The sequence below is a fragment of the Staurois parvus genome, unplaced genomic scaffold, assembly GCF_062004578.1.
Source record: "Staurois parvus isolate SC_StPar_1 unplaced genomic scaffold, SC_StPar_1.0 ptg000031l, whole genome shotgun sequence".
Classification (NCBI taxonomy): domain Eukaryota; kingdom Metazoa; phylum Chordata; class Amphibia; order Anura; family Ranidae; genus Staurois; species Staurois parvus.
Window position 1 is genome coordinate 2,857,317 of NW_028317827.1, and position 15,035 is coordinate 2,872,351.

A 15,035-nucleotide genomic window follows, 5' to 3' on the forward strand; every position below is an offset into this window, starting at 1 on the left:
TTTTTTTCTTTTCTCTCTTTGTGAGTGACAGACAGGGAAAGCAGGACTGTGCTCTGATTGGTTGTTGCTACAGCTGAGAAGGATCCACCCATAGCAGCACTGTTGCAGCTGAACTTATGATTGGCTGTGGAGGAAAGGAGAGAGGAAAAAGGAAGAAGAAGCACATGTGGAGAAGGAGACATTTTCAGGGGACTGCATGGAGCAAGGGCTCCTGGTGTAAAGTCACAGAGTCTCACTCTCTGTGCTGCTAGATCCCATGGGCTGGGCTGGGCTGGGAGTGTGTAGCAGAAGAATTGTTGCAAGAAGACAGTGTGCAAATCAAGGATTGTCCTGCCTGACATTCAGGATTACAGCCACTCAAGTGCATGTGTCTCTCAAAGTTTGGAGCTGCTGAAAGAGAGAGGATTTCTACTACTGTCTAATGCTATCTAGAGGACAATCCAGAAACAGTGAGTACTCTGTGATGAAAGGGGATTTTGATATTGCTGCATTTGCTGTTCATCTCTGGAGAATGGTCATGAGAAAGCCTGCTCTCTAATTCTCAGAGTGACACAGATCTTGGAAAGCCCAAGCTGCTCAGAATTAACTATTCCTGCTGCTGATTGATGAGAGAACTCTGTCTCTGTATATTAATGGTGATTGTCTCCTCATAACTTGTGCTGCGACTGAAGAGTGTGTTTTAGTTCCAAATCCCCACAGAAGCTTGCTGCTTTGAATATACTGAGCAAGTGTCAGTACATCAGGATTTCACCTGTATGGTAAAGATTTGTTGAAGTGTTGTTCTTTTCTATTGCAATGTTCACTGGAAGATTCTGCTTAAAAGGAGACTGTGCTATCCTGCTACCCCTGGATTACAAATACTCTCCCATTCAGAGAGTGAGCGCTCTTCCATTGATTAAAGGGCCTAAACGTTGGGAGACTAAGTTTCATCCCACTGGCCAGTGGTTAGGTAGGACATTTCTGCTTTAGATAGTACTGCTATAGCAAATGTCAATAAGCTGCTAAATCTCGTTAACAGTTATTGTTTCATGTGTCAATGTCACTCTCATATGTCACCCTAGTCAGTGTGATACTAGTCAGTTTTTGGAGTCTTTGGCAAGTGAATTGTGATTTCTTACTAACTGTGTTATGCAAAGTGGTATCTGTGTTTTATGTACATTACCTGTGTTAAATCAGCTAGTTCTTTTTCAGGGTTTGTCTTCTTCAATAAAACCCATAGAAAATATTCTCAGAGTGTTGAAGTGTTCTGGGTATAATCGGAGGTGTCACCAGACTCAGGTGGGAGCTGAACCTATATATCTACCCAAGCATCACCCAAGGGTGTGCTACATATGTGATATGGAAAGATAGTGGTAAACTATAAGAATGTTTCATGCTGAATTGGCCATGATGCATGGTTTCATCATTATTGTTATTTAATAAAGAACGTGTGATTTTAATATTGTTTCAATTTGTTATCGCCTTCCTTGAACATGTGCCTTTTAAGGTTCCAGTTACATATATGGTTGTTGAGTTCATTAAATCTTTATAGTTGGTTCACATTACCAAAAAAAGTAACACCAGGTGAATCGGAGACCAGTAGCTATAGCAGTAGAGAGAACAGCAGTGATAGGTCACCCTGGCGGATGACACGGGTTCACCTGAGCTAATGGCAGGGCCGGTGCTTCCACTAGGCAAGCTAGGCAACTGCCTAGGGCGCACTGCCACTTAGGAGCACCTGGGCACATCACGTTGGCACTCTCTCTGTGTGGGACACTGTTACGTCATGAATGATCCTTCAGCTGATGGGAGGGGAGGCAGAGGGGAGTCAGAAAGATACCGAGGAAGATACCGAGTGTCTGGGGCCAGTGAAGCAGCTTAGCTGCCACTCCTTCCGGCGTTCCTCTCAGACTCAGTCCCTTACTGCAAGCCTGCTGGCAGCTGCTGATCACTATGGAATTCCTGCCCTTCTCTTCCCATTCTTCAGAAGAGGTGGAGCTACACCTATGGGGAATGGTAATATCTAAATCTGATGTCTCGTGTCTGTGTAAGTGTGACCCAGCCGGCCGTCCATCATGTGTGCAATGTGTCAGTGAGTGATGACATCACCATACCACAGCCTGCTCTTCTAGTGCCTGCTGATCTGTGTCAGTGTTGGTGGTGGTGTGTTGTGTCAGATCTGTCACTGTGTGGGATTGCTCAGTTCAGGTGTTCTCTCTGTGTGTGGGGGCTGGGTTGCCTGCTGTCACAGCGTTTTATATACCCCCATTGCCTGAGGAATTCCAGCCTGGGATCTGTCAGAGTGTGGATCCATAATCCTCCACTCACTGCAACTGTTATTCTGCCACTGCCAGCCACAGATACAGTCCATCTGTGACACTGGTTTTGTCTTTAATATTGGTGCTGGTGACATCTTATGGCACTTATTTTTGCAAATTAAAAGAAATTTAAAAGTGTAATGCTTTATTGATGTAATATTTTCTATTATTGTTAACATTTTGTATTTATTTATTTATTTTGGTGGGGGGCTCAAGTAGGTGGTCTTGCCTAGGGCGCAAAATGGTCTAGCACCGACCCTGGGTGCAGGGTCTAAACACTAACTGGTATTTACCAGAGCTTCTGGTGGTGGAGATGGGTTTTGCTGCGTGTTAGCACTAGGTCGCAGTCCTCAGGATTGCCCCACCAGGAGGTGAGCAAGCCAAGGACCAGTAGCAAATATAACAAGTAGGGGTCAAGCAGAAGCAAAGTCATTAAACAAGCCAAAGTTGGTAACAAGTGGTTGCAGGTTGGGATCAAGTAGAAATGTAGTCGTGGAACAAGCCAAAGGTCAGTAACAATGGGGATATTGGCTGGAGAGTACGCAATAATCTGGCAAACAGAAACTGTAAAGCCATGGTTACATAGAAAATTCATGGGAAGCAGTGGCGTTACTAGAGTTGGTCTCACCTGGAGCAGTAAAACATGGTGTAACCCCCAACCCCCACCCCCTCCCAATCCTGTTAGCCTACCACAGTGCTCTGTCCTGCCTTTACGGACTCGATAAGTAGAACATGAAAATATCAATGCATACAGAGACATGTTGGATTATTTCATACACAATACAATGAAACAACAAACATGCTGCCATACTGATCTATTATATTGTATATACTGTACATATACATTTTGTGCACAGCAAACCAGCTATAAATATTATTATTCATAGCTGGTTATCAGAGTTTGTTATGAACAAAGGTGTGTACAGTATGTAATAGATTTGTAATAAACAGAATAAAATAATAATAATAATAATGTGCATGCATTTGATTATTTTAAGACTATCAAGATTATTTTATTAGACCCTAATAATTGACAAGTCTGTGGCCCCTGATAACTGAAACATCAGTGGACCATCCATTGATCTTGCTGACCTTTCCTTTGCTGTTTTAGAACACTTAAAAGTTTTATTTTAACTTGTTTCCTCGCTGCGATTGACTGACAGGTGGACAGAAGGCATGGCCACTCCCTGTACCTCCACTACATAAAGGGAAAAGGCCGCTTCCATAGGAGGAGCTTGCAACTATTCAGAGCGGAATCGGGGACACTCTAGTAAAGGGGAGAAGTTGGAAAGTTTGTCAAAGTTGGTCCCGTGCACAGTGCCACACCTCCTCTGTGCACACAGCGCCCAGGAGAGGAGTGTCTTGGCCACGCACCTGGTGGCCCCTGTGAGATCAGCCTGTACCATGTACACCGCCAGCCTGGCCCTGTTCAATGCTGCTTCTCACTTCAAGTTTTCACCTCTCTGCAGAGTGTCACCGGGGTGCGGTCCGCACACCCCGCAGCCCCATAGCAATGCCACTAATGGAAGGAGAAAGCAGTTCAAGGTTCAATCATAAATAAGACAAACTTTTTCCAGGTAATCAGGCATGGCACTGTCCAGCATCTCAGGTGGCTCAGCATGAAGATCTACTGCCAGATGTAGAGGAGGTAATGGGTTCAAATGCCAGTCCTGACACCACAAAAACATCTAAATACTGTATGTGAACTGTTGTACATATGCCGCTACAGTGTATTATCACCCTGCTTTTTCTTCTTCTAAATGTTTTAGTATCATGCACATATCAAAAACACCCAGGTATGTTCATTGGTTTCTACCCAACACAACTTTACTGAGTAAGCATCCACATGTGTATGACTGTAAGGAACATTACATTGCAAGAATAGAGAGATATTTATTGGAGTGATTAGGTGTTCTTTTTAAAGAGCTGTGGAACAGTTGTCTGTGCTAAATAAGCAAAAACATCCAAATATACTATATGAGCAGCAGAGATCTCCCCACAAGTATCGATGGGTGATTCAACCCAGCAGTATTTCCTTAAAACTAAGATAGCAGTTTTGGGTGCCCTGATCCTTTCAATTAAAAAAATTGGAGATTGATATTTTAAACCAACGGTTCTCAACCTTTGGGTTGCGACCCCTTTGGGGCCGAATGACCCTTTCAAAGGGGTCGACTAAGACCATCGGAAAACACATATTTCCGATGGTCTTAGTAACCATGACACCGCTCCTCTATCCATCTCCAGGCGGGTCCGCCCACATGTAGATATGCCCTCATACGAGTACCCGGCGTGATTACATCATCGCGCCAACCCCGTCACATACACCCCATACAAATAGAGGTGTATGTGACAGGGTTGGCGCCATAATGTACTTATGTGGACCAATCACACATGTGGAAAGAGCAGCTACTGTGTAGAAAGCAGCTGATGTGTTGAAAGCAGTTACTCTGTTAAAAGCAGCTACTGTGTTAAAAGCAGCAGTATTGGAGGTAAGATAGTTACATTACGATTCATAATAGTATCAAAATTACAGTTATGAAGTAGCAACGAAAATGATTTTATGGTTGGGGGTCACCACAACATGAGGAACTGTATTAAGGGGTCACGGCATTAGGAAGGTTGAGAACCACTGTTTTAAACCATTTGAAAAACTTGAGTTAACGTTCTAACAAAAGTTGGTTCTGACACAGGCACATCTATTTTTGGGCTTGAGATTTTACATTTTCTTTTTGTAAAATTGATGATTCACTTCCTTTCATCATCCAAGTGTCTCTCCGTTTCCCTCTGTTGTCAGGAAATGTGACTTCAAACTACGAAGACCAAAGATCCAACTTCATGTTTGACTTGGCCTTTGATATGTTTCATTGTGTGAGTTTTTATATTTTTTTTTTATTTTTATGCTTTTTATTGCTAACGTGCCACATATAATTCTTTGATGTATATTTGTTATTAGTTTAGACCTTAAAATGGTTTGCTAAGAATCACATTTTTCTTTATAAATGAAGAGTGCACTATGTTAACGTTGCCTTTTATGCGGTGGCAAAAATTGAGGGTTCAGAAAAAAAACTGAAAAGATGAAGTAGGACTTTCCATTTATAGTTTGATAGTCAAAATCTGGGACATATTGATTGTAGGTAAAAAGAATTAACATATGAAAGTCTTTTAGAAGTCAATGAAAAGTTTTGAACCGTGCATAGTGGTTGATGAGAGGAGACAGTATAGTGTATAAAGGTTGGAATGCAGGCGAAAAAATAAAAGGATGAGTCAAAGGAAGGCACATTTGCATGAGTGCAATGATAGAATGTCAATGTCTATTTCAAAAAACTGCAGATTAAAATGAAAGGTGACAAGTAAAAGATGAAGCTTATTTTACAATGGGACAATGATTCTCGTAATGCCAGTGTGACTTCTATTTTTCAATTAAAATTATTTAAAGTGTACCTTTCAGAAGACTAGCTCATAAAGTAAATCATAAGGATCAATTATGCAAATAAAATTTTTTTTTTCATAAAGTTGTTAGCATATAGTAGAATATAACACTTGCTATTTGCTACATAAGCACTCCTTGTGGGCAGGTTGACATGTTAGAATGGATGATGTACAGGGCCCTTGCGTGTATTGAAAACTGCAGGATATACATATGTTGGTTTGCAATAAGAATGGACCTTCCCTTGCAGGGAACACATTCAGTAATATACAGATCCAGGAAAATATGCCCCCTAATGATACACCATAGGGCGAAACGGGTTGAGAAAAAGTTTTTGGTTGTGACATCAGGTGCGGGATATGTAATACTGATACTGGCAGTGTACTGTAACTGTTAAGGATAAGGATATTTTTATTGTTATTACTGTACATGGATTCATAAAAAGTAATAATACACAGTACTGCCTCTAAATGCCCCTGCCTCTAAATGCCCGTAAGCACCTACGTATGTGTGCATGGACATATAGGCCAATATAGAGAGGCATTTAGGAACAGCACACAAAAAAAAAGCAAAATGCCTCTAGTGGAGTGGAGTTTTTAACGCTCTGTGTGCTTGAGGTCTAAAACTACACAACAGCAACAGATTGCATTATAAAATGTAATAACACCATATAGATCAATAATGCCATGACAAAACATCTGATATCTTTGGAAGAACACTGCAGCCAGCGAAAAACTATTCCTTATCTTGAGGTCCTGGTCTGAATATTACAAAGCGTCCGACCTAAATGAAGGGGGGTAAATAATCCACAAGCTGAATGCCTGAAATCCCTCATATTGGCTAAACCTCTTCCTACCCAATGCTCTAAATGTCTCAAATAGTAGGTAGGCTACTACCAATGATCCTTCGTGCCGACTTTATCACCCGCTGCAGTGACTCTTTACCTGAAACAGTGCAGTTACCATACCATACATTGATGCACAAGGTAAGAATACACTCTACTATGCATCTGTAAAATGAAATAAGAACTGGCGTGTCAAGACTAGCATTCCTTGATCTCCTCAAAATATAAAGGTGTTGATGGGCCTTTTTCACTATACTATCTATATCGATACTACAAGTGTAAGGAAAATCAGGTATACTCTAGTACACGGAAACCAGTGCAGGCTTATGTGCTTGTAGAGATGTCTGTGCATAGAGTAGTTGCTGGACATACCGTAGAAATGTGCATGCTTTGCAATGTGTGCACGGGTATTAGTATGGACACTATGCACTGGTTTTGGTGCTCAGCAGGCTATATAAACTTGAACATTGCAGAGAGAAGTTGCTGAATGGTATTTAGCTAGTTCCTGATTACCTGCATCCCAACCTTGTAATTCTGTGTATGGTATGGATTGCCTGCTGACGTACGCTGACCTCAGTTCATTCTATTCACTCTTTCTTCGTACCTCTATGTCCTAAATGGGACCCTCTTGCACAGCTCTGTCTACCCTGGCCATTGACTTGACCTTGTTCTCATCACCTGCTCCAGTATCTTGATGTTCCTGCTCTTGGTTCCTCTAATCCACACACATCTGGCAGTCACAACATGTTATTTACTTATCAGACCTTAGACTTGCTGGTAGCTCTCAACATACATTATTTTAGATTTATAATGGATTAATAAAGAAGTAGAAGGTAGCAGAGGTGAGGCTTAGATGATCAAAGAAAACACCAGAATAGCATAGCAGTAAACATCTCGGTATTTAGAATAGGGCAAATCAGCTGTTCTCTTTTTTTGGTATAAGAGGAGAAGTTACACCTCTACGGTAACAGAAACGGATATATATGCAGACAAACCCCATACACTGCCCAGTTTGCCTCCCTGCTTGAGGAATGTCAGCAATACTTGGAGTTTCATGCCATCTTCAGCCAGCCTCATGTTCCTGGAGTGTAAAAATAACATATTTTGTTGATCCAGTCCTATAGTACGTCAGTTCATGCAAGCATGGAAGGGAGGGCGGAGAACCTGGTAAAACAAGGCCAGGCTTTAATTAACATCTATCTTTGTGTCCTTTTGCAACTGGTAAAATGCATGGAGACATGATGAATTTATTTACTGAAGAAAAAAAAAAAAAAAAAAAAAAAAAAAAAAATATATATATATATATATATATATACACCCACATGGTGTTAGAAAAAAAACCCACACTTTTAAAGTGGAAATAAACTGCATCTGAGCACTACAAACCAAAAATGCTATATATTTAATTTTTAATATTCAAAGCAAACTCCCCCATCCATCCTTTTCTCCATGGTTTATTTTGCTGACAAATCACTTTGAAAAACTCCCCACTAGCATTTCTGGCCACAGCCATCTTGAGTAAGGGCTGCTGATTTCTGTAGCATTTACTTCCTGGAATCCATCTGCCCTTAGCTCAGGTATGCAGGCAGAAGGGTGTGGTTAGCTGAGAAAACCCCTCTTTCCCTCCTGAAGACTCCTGGGAGCCTAGGTCTGGAAACCTGCAAGTAACTGAAGAAATGTAAAAAAAAAAAAATGTTTAAAATAAGTACATACCATATACGTTCCTACCTATTTACTAATGCTAGCAGCATAAGGATTAAAAATAGTCAATGTTGATTGATAGGAGTGAAGTTCTGCTTTAATTTATGAAAAAACTAAATAAAAATTAGCAAAAAAAAACCCTAAGGAGAGAAACAATTTTAAAAAATAAAAATAAATAAAGATGGACTCTTACAGGTTTGCTAGAACTGACATTTTGTACAGATCAAAAGAGAAGTCTATACATAAGCCATTATACAGTAACCATTTAATATCCATTTTTTCTAGCACTGGACCAGCCCCCACCCTTTTCTTATGATTAGAGGGTGTTTATTCTTAAAGTGTATCTATCAAAATTTCTTTTTGAATGGAGTTTTTAAGTGCCTTGTTGGAGGGGTTTCCCTTTACTTTTCATTCCAGAAAATCAACGGGGACTTTCCCACTTAAATGATTGTCACTAGAACAGGTGTCCCCATTAGAAAATGTCCTCTCTATTCCTGTTCCAGTAACAGCTCAAAATCGTGTATTTTCTCTCTCTTTCAGTCCCAGTGACTATGGTCACCAGGACAAATAGAAAGGGTGAATCTTCTCAGTGGGGACAAAGACAATTACTTGATAAGGGTTTAATTTCTTCCCTATTCAATCCATAATTGAAAATAAAGTTAAAGAAAAAAAACCTCAACAGGCCTCCCAGGGATTCCAACTTCGTATTATTTTTTAGAGGCGTTTGACAAGCAGTAAGGAGGCAATATGTCGCCTCCTCACTGCCTAATTTAATCCCCTTAAGTGCTGCACTGTTGCACTGAAAATGTGAGACAGTTGCAGATCTATTCATTTAGATGAGCAGCGCTTGGCATGCCAGAGTGCCCACTGAATATGACAGAGGTTAAAATTTCTGCCACAAAGCAAAGCTTTGCTCCCATGGCATGTGTCCACCCCAGCTTAAGGGGGGCAGTAAAAGTGTAAATGCTCCCTAACTGCTGTAAGTGTCAGTTGCAGGGGCCGCTGCAGTTTACAATTAGAAAAGCAATCAGAATGTTCACATATCCTATTGTTAATCTTCATTCTCCTTTCTTTTTTCTCTGATTGTATTTAGGAAACAAACACATTTGCTCTACAATTGTGGCATGTGATACAATGCAATTTTTTTCTTTTGCTACCAAATTAAAAACTCTTTTGCCCATTGTCATTTTTTTCTTGATAGATCCTCTATATGCAGCACTTAGGTGAATGCTTTAACAAAGAAGCTGATTACACTTTATCATTTAAAATGTAATATTCTGTCAAAACCAAGAAAGAACATTTTCAAAATTGGTTTCCCGAGCTTTCATTTATGATTATGTTCAAGCAGGAAATGTACATATTAAAACAATTTGATGTAATGTTCAGACAGAGTGAGAATCCCAGGAGGGGCAAGACACTATTTTTAAATATTCAGAAAACTATACCATATGGCTTTACCCTCTGGATTTTCTGTGCTGATGGTTTTATATAATGATGCGGATATCTGTCACACCTTACCCAAGCAGCTCTTCTATTATGTATCCACAGAAATAATTATATGTGTATTATCCTTCCAAATTATTCATTATATTCAGTTAATGTGGTGGTCATAACTGGGATCTGGGCACATTAAAGGTGACCTAAACTCTGAGTTTAAAAAATTAGGAATGAAGGAGTGCTAGTGATGAGGACTAAAATTTATATTAATGAACCTGTCAGCTGCATTAAGCAGGTCCTTTGTGCTGCAGTTCCAGGCCATGTGAATTAAATCTGGTACTAGGTCATGTGACCTGCATCAGCTACACATTATCAGCACAGACTTAATTTACTTTTAATGTCACTGAAGGCTCTGCTGATGTCAGTGTCTCAGTGTATGCTGTCATGTCTTCAGGGATATAATAATGTGTGATGGGGCCCTGTGGCAAAACCATTATGGACCCCCTTGCTTGCAGTTCCTCTAGTGACACAAAATACTTATTGCTTTCATATAAATTCATTTTCTGCCAAATGTTATTGGCTGTATAAATCACTTCGTAACCAGACAGTTATGGGCCCCATAGTAGTTGTATGTAACATGACCTGGTACTGAACTGCCACATGACCTATAATATAGCAAATTTTCACTTTCTGTTCAGGCCTGCTTTATGAGAATCGGTAGTCAAACTGAATATCATACATATATTGTGACAGTGCTGTACCCTGCCCATGAGTTAGTAGATTTAAAGGTTACACAGGGTTCTTACAGTTGCAGATTGAGAGGGCTCCGTAATATTGGTTCTGAGTGGAGAAAACTGGCTAATTCGTTTTCTCCAGATTGTGTAATTCTTGGTCTGGGTTCTGGAGTTTGGAGGCTTCAAAGAGTCTTGGGAGGGATGAAGCTTCAAACTCTGCATCCAGGTTCTACCAGAGACCAGCAGGCTGTGTGTGTGCAAGTGTGGATAGCCGTTCTAAGCAAGGGGCTGTCAGTAGTTGAAGGCTCCACCAGGGAGACAAGAGGTCCCTTGCCCAGGCCAGGGTGTGGGCCAGTACAGCAGGGAGCCAGTACAGCAGGGAGTGCAGAGAGAGCTGCATGAGGTACAGAATTGAACATGAGCACAGAAGTGCTCTGTGAGGTAGCCTGAGGGACCATATCAAAGGCCTAGGTTTGAGGTAATGCTGTCAGAGTAAGCCAGGAGGTTAAAGTTATTTTTGTGTTTGAAGTGATGGTGGAAACCCCTGGCAGGACAACCATTTGGTTCATTGAACTTTTACTTGTGTAATAAAAGTGGGCCATCAAGCCCTGAAACATATTTCCTAGCTGAGCTGAACTCACTGGTAAGCACTACACTTAAGTGAACCCCCTAGAATATCAACGTGGTGCTCGGAGATAGGCAAGAGGTGCAATCAACTAGATCCTTGCTCAAAAAGTAAATTTAAGAAAGTGGCCTTTGCATAAAAATGCAAGACATTATTCTTTGTACCCCCCCATGTAAAAACTCTGCACTAAACATTCCAAAGAATCAAATATTAGTAGAGGCACATACCTTATGCCCTCGTTTCTGCCCACAGCATCCAGGCCAGGGTGACATCATGGAATAAGTCCTGGAACTCTAGGAAAACTGAGGATCTCATCATGAGAAGACCCTTGAATACTGTAAATGGAAGTTAGATGGACTTGTCCCAGTGGTTGTAATGCCCAAGGGTTTGCTGCTGGACTTATTTGGTTTTAAAATAGAATATTCTGATGCCAGAACATCTATTACAGTTGAGTAAAACTTGGAAGAGATTCCACATCTGCACATCAAGCTCAAAATCAAGGATTGAGGTGAGGTCTATAAATGCCATCTTTACAGAGCTGTGCACCCAAGAAAGTATGGATATTTTTGCATATAGGATTAAGGGGTCAGACTTCCTGTCTGTGTCATTACCACTTGCTGTATGTGGAATCTGACCTAGATGAAAGCAGATAGCAAAATGTTTTGATGATTGAAAATAAAAATTCTTTGTATGATTGGCTTACTTTTATGGTTTATACAGGTATAAGTCACAGGAAGTCCATTAAAATATCTGTTTATAATTCTTTGTCAAGTATTTTTTAGCTTTCTAGAAGCTAGTGCTGTTGTCTATAACTTACACAATACAAACTACCCTTTGATTTCTATATGCCAGGGACATTGCCTTTATTAATTTACCTGTGTTGTGTCTCAATATTTGATGGCTGTCTCCATATGCATTTTGGAGGATGTACAACGCGGAAGCAGTGTTTGATCATGTTTTATTCATGATGTTTAATAAAACAAGATTATTATCACGCAATAGTCACATCAATATTTTATTAAGGACCCAAAGGAAATTCATTGTGGAGAAGACATGTACTGGAGTGTCTGCTAACATACTATTTCTCTTTGTCGGTGGCACAAACGCCTATTCTCAGCATTTCCAATTATTTTAACACATTTACATGATTCGGGTTTGTTTGTTGGAGAGGGAATCAGTACTTAGCAGGGTAAACAACAGCAAAATTTCTAAAAGTGTCTGATTTGTTGTTTTCATTATATTTAAAATGAGCTTGCTGCGCCGATTACTGTTCACTGGAGGACAAGAAGCAAAATTGAAAGTCACTATAAAGATACATTATTATCCAAATTAGAATGTGTCAACATATATATATATATATATATATATATATATATATATATAAAAACGTCTTTGCTGTATATGATTGTCTGCTGAAATTTAGTTGCAGAATTTAGGGTACCTGAACTCAAAAAGTGTAGGTTTGTGATCTTGTAGGAAATATCTAGAAAAAGGTAATTGCTTTTGTCTTGAAAAATAGCAGTGCACTTACTGTGTCTAGGTGCTCCTGTGCCTAAAGCCCCATAGCTGTATATCTGTAGAAAGATTTCTTCTAGTACCCTTGCCTTTGATTGGAGTGAGATTTGGTGATGTCATTGCTGTGCTGCTAACTGTTCTCTTTGCTGGAGAAGAACCTGTACCTAAGGAATTGCAGTGCAAGGATATCCCGCTTCATCCATTCTATGAATCAATGCTTTCTTAACTTCTGCTGCTGCTTTTAAATATCCCCCACCAGTCATAATATTACAACTCACCAGTGAAGGCAGGTCTGACATTAGGAAGCAAAGCCCTGAGCCTCTACCATGGCAGTCACCAAGACACGGTACAGAACTAGAACCTACATTGATAAAAACTGCGTTCCAACCTGTATTCTTACAGGTCTCTTTAGTCATCCACAATAGGTCACAGCCATACTGATTCCATGCAAACAAACTATCTCCTCCTTGCATCTTCTCCTCCTTAACACAAGGATGGTGATTAAGCCACTATGCGGTGAAACGTGTTATAAAGGAGATGGTTTATTTGGGTGGAAACAATAGGCTGTGACCTATTGTGGATGACTTATTAAAGAGACTTAAAAGAATACAGACTGGAGTGAGGTCCTTATCAATGTATCTTCATGACAGGCAAAAGACAAGCTTTTTTGGAACCTGCACCAGAGATTAAACTAGAAGCCAGTCTAGATCGGTGTGTTGGGACTGGGATATTGTTAACAGTGCATAACAAAGCATGGCAATTCAGTAATGGGGAAAGATCAGCTGCAGGAAGACCATGAGAAATACTGGGCACATTGCTCTCTGCTTACCTTTATTGGGCACAACTTGCCTTTACAGTAGATCTGCTTCTACTCTGCTGATCTGTTGCTGAACCAGCCTTCCTTTTTACCTCCTGTTCTACCCTTTCCACCTGTTGCTGACCTGGCTTACCTTTAGAACTACATTTACTCTGCCTACTTGTTGTTGACTTGCCCAACCTCCTGACCCGTTCTACACTGCTCATCTGTTGCTAATCCTGTTTGCCTCTTGACTTGTTCTACACTGTCCACGTTTTACTGAGCTGGCTTCGCTTCTGGACCTGTTCTACTCCGCTCAGCTGTTGCTTACCTAGCTTGCATTTAGACATACTTTTACTTTCCTATTTGTTGCAGACCCAGTTCACAACTCCTTTAGTAAATCAGCCCAGTTGCTGGAGAGAAGTACTTGGGCAAATTCTCAATTTCCTTTGACTAGAGTGGGTGAGCTTGTCACTTGGATGGGTGAGGTTTAATTAGACAGTTTGACATCTGTCAGATTATGTAAATAATCTTACATCAGATCATGCTGTTTACCGTACATATGTCATTTGTAGGAACTGACGCAGAAGAAAGAAAAGTGTTTAAATATGTGTAGTTATAATAATCCATTTGTTGATTTTTTCTTTAATTAGAGTGTTTCCTCTCAGCAGCTATATATAGATTTGCAATGTTCATTGCAGGTAATCCTACAGCTCACATCAAAACAGAAATCACTTAAGCAGATGTTTTATTTGCATTTGGTAGTGATGTTTATCCCAAAAGGACAGGAGTTCTTTCAATTAAATATTTTTCAAAATTTCACATTTATTCATCCTTCTATTGCACTTATAACTAACACCCCCCCCCTTCTCCTACAGCTATTTTTACATATGCATAATTATGTCTTTTTTGCATAAACTGCTGTTTTTTTTGGAGACACTTTAATACCAAAATACCTTGAATCCCTGATGCCATGCATGCCACGACCTATAGGGTGCTTATTAATGAATAAAACATTTGCAAGCTTACCCTACAATTTACTTCTAATATCTAAATACACAATACAATAAATCTTTTTAAATATGTAACTTTTAACTAAAATAATACCCAGAGACTCTGCCATCAATATCCTTGTTCAGGCACTTTATGTTATAGGGAAGAAAATGTTCATATGAGCCACACATCTCTGCAAACCCCAGGTAAGAAAGTGACTGAGCCCCAGCCAGGCCATGTGCCAAAGGCATTTCACTCCACCCCTAGAGCTTAGCTAAGCTCTGTGGGCAGAGTGAAATGCGTTGGAGGTGTGACCTGGCTGGAGCTCAGGCTGACACTTTCTTACCTGGGGTTTGCACAGATGTGTAGCTCATATGGTCATTTTCTTCCCTGTACATTGCTGTCAGGAGCTTGGACGAGCTCCATCCTAGCCTGCACTCATAGTGGTTGCTTATTTATTGGGATCCTTACAGCCTGAACGGCATCCATAATTTCAGTTTGGGGTCACACTTTATGTTATAACTTAAAATAAACAGTGCTCACTGCTTGACCTTTTCAACCGGTCGGCATAAGCGGAATCCTAATGGTAGCGCTAGGTTCACATCCACCTTTCCAAGTTATATATATATACACAATACTGATAGTCCTGCACACAGCAATATTTAA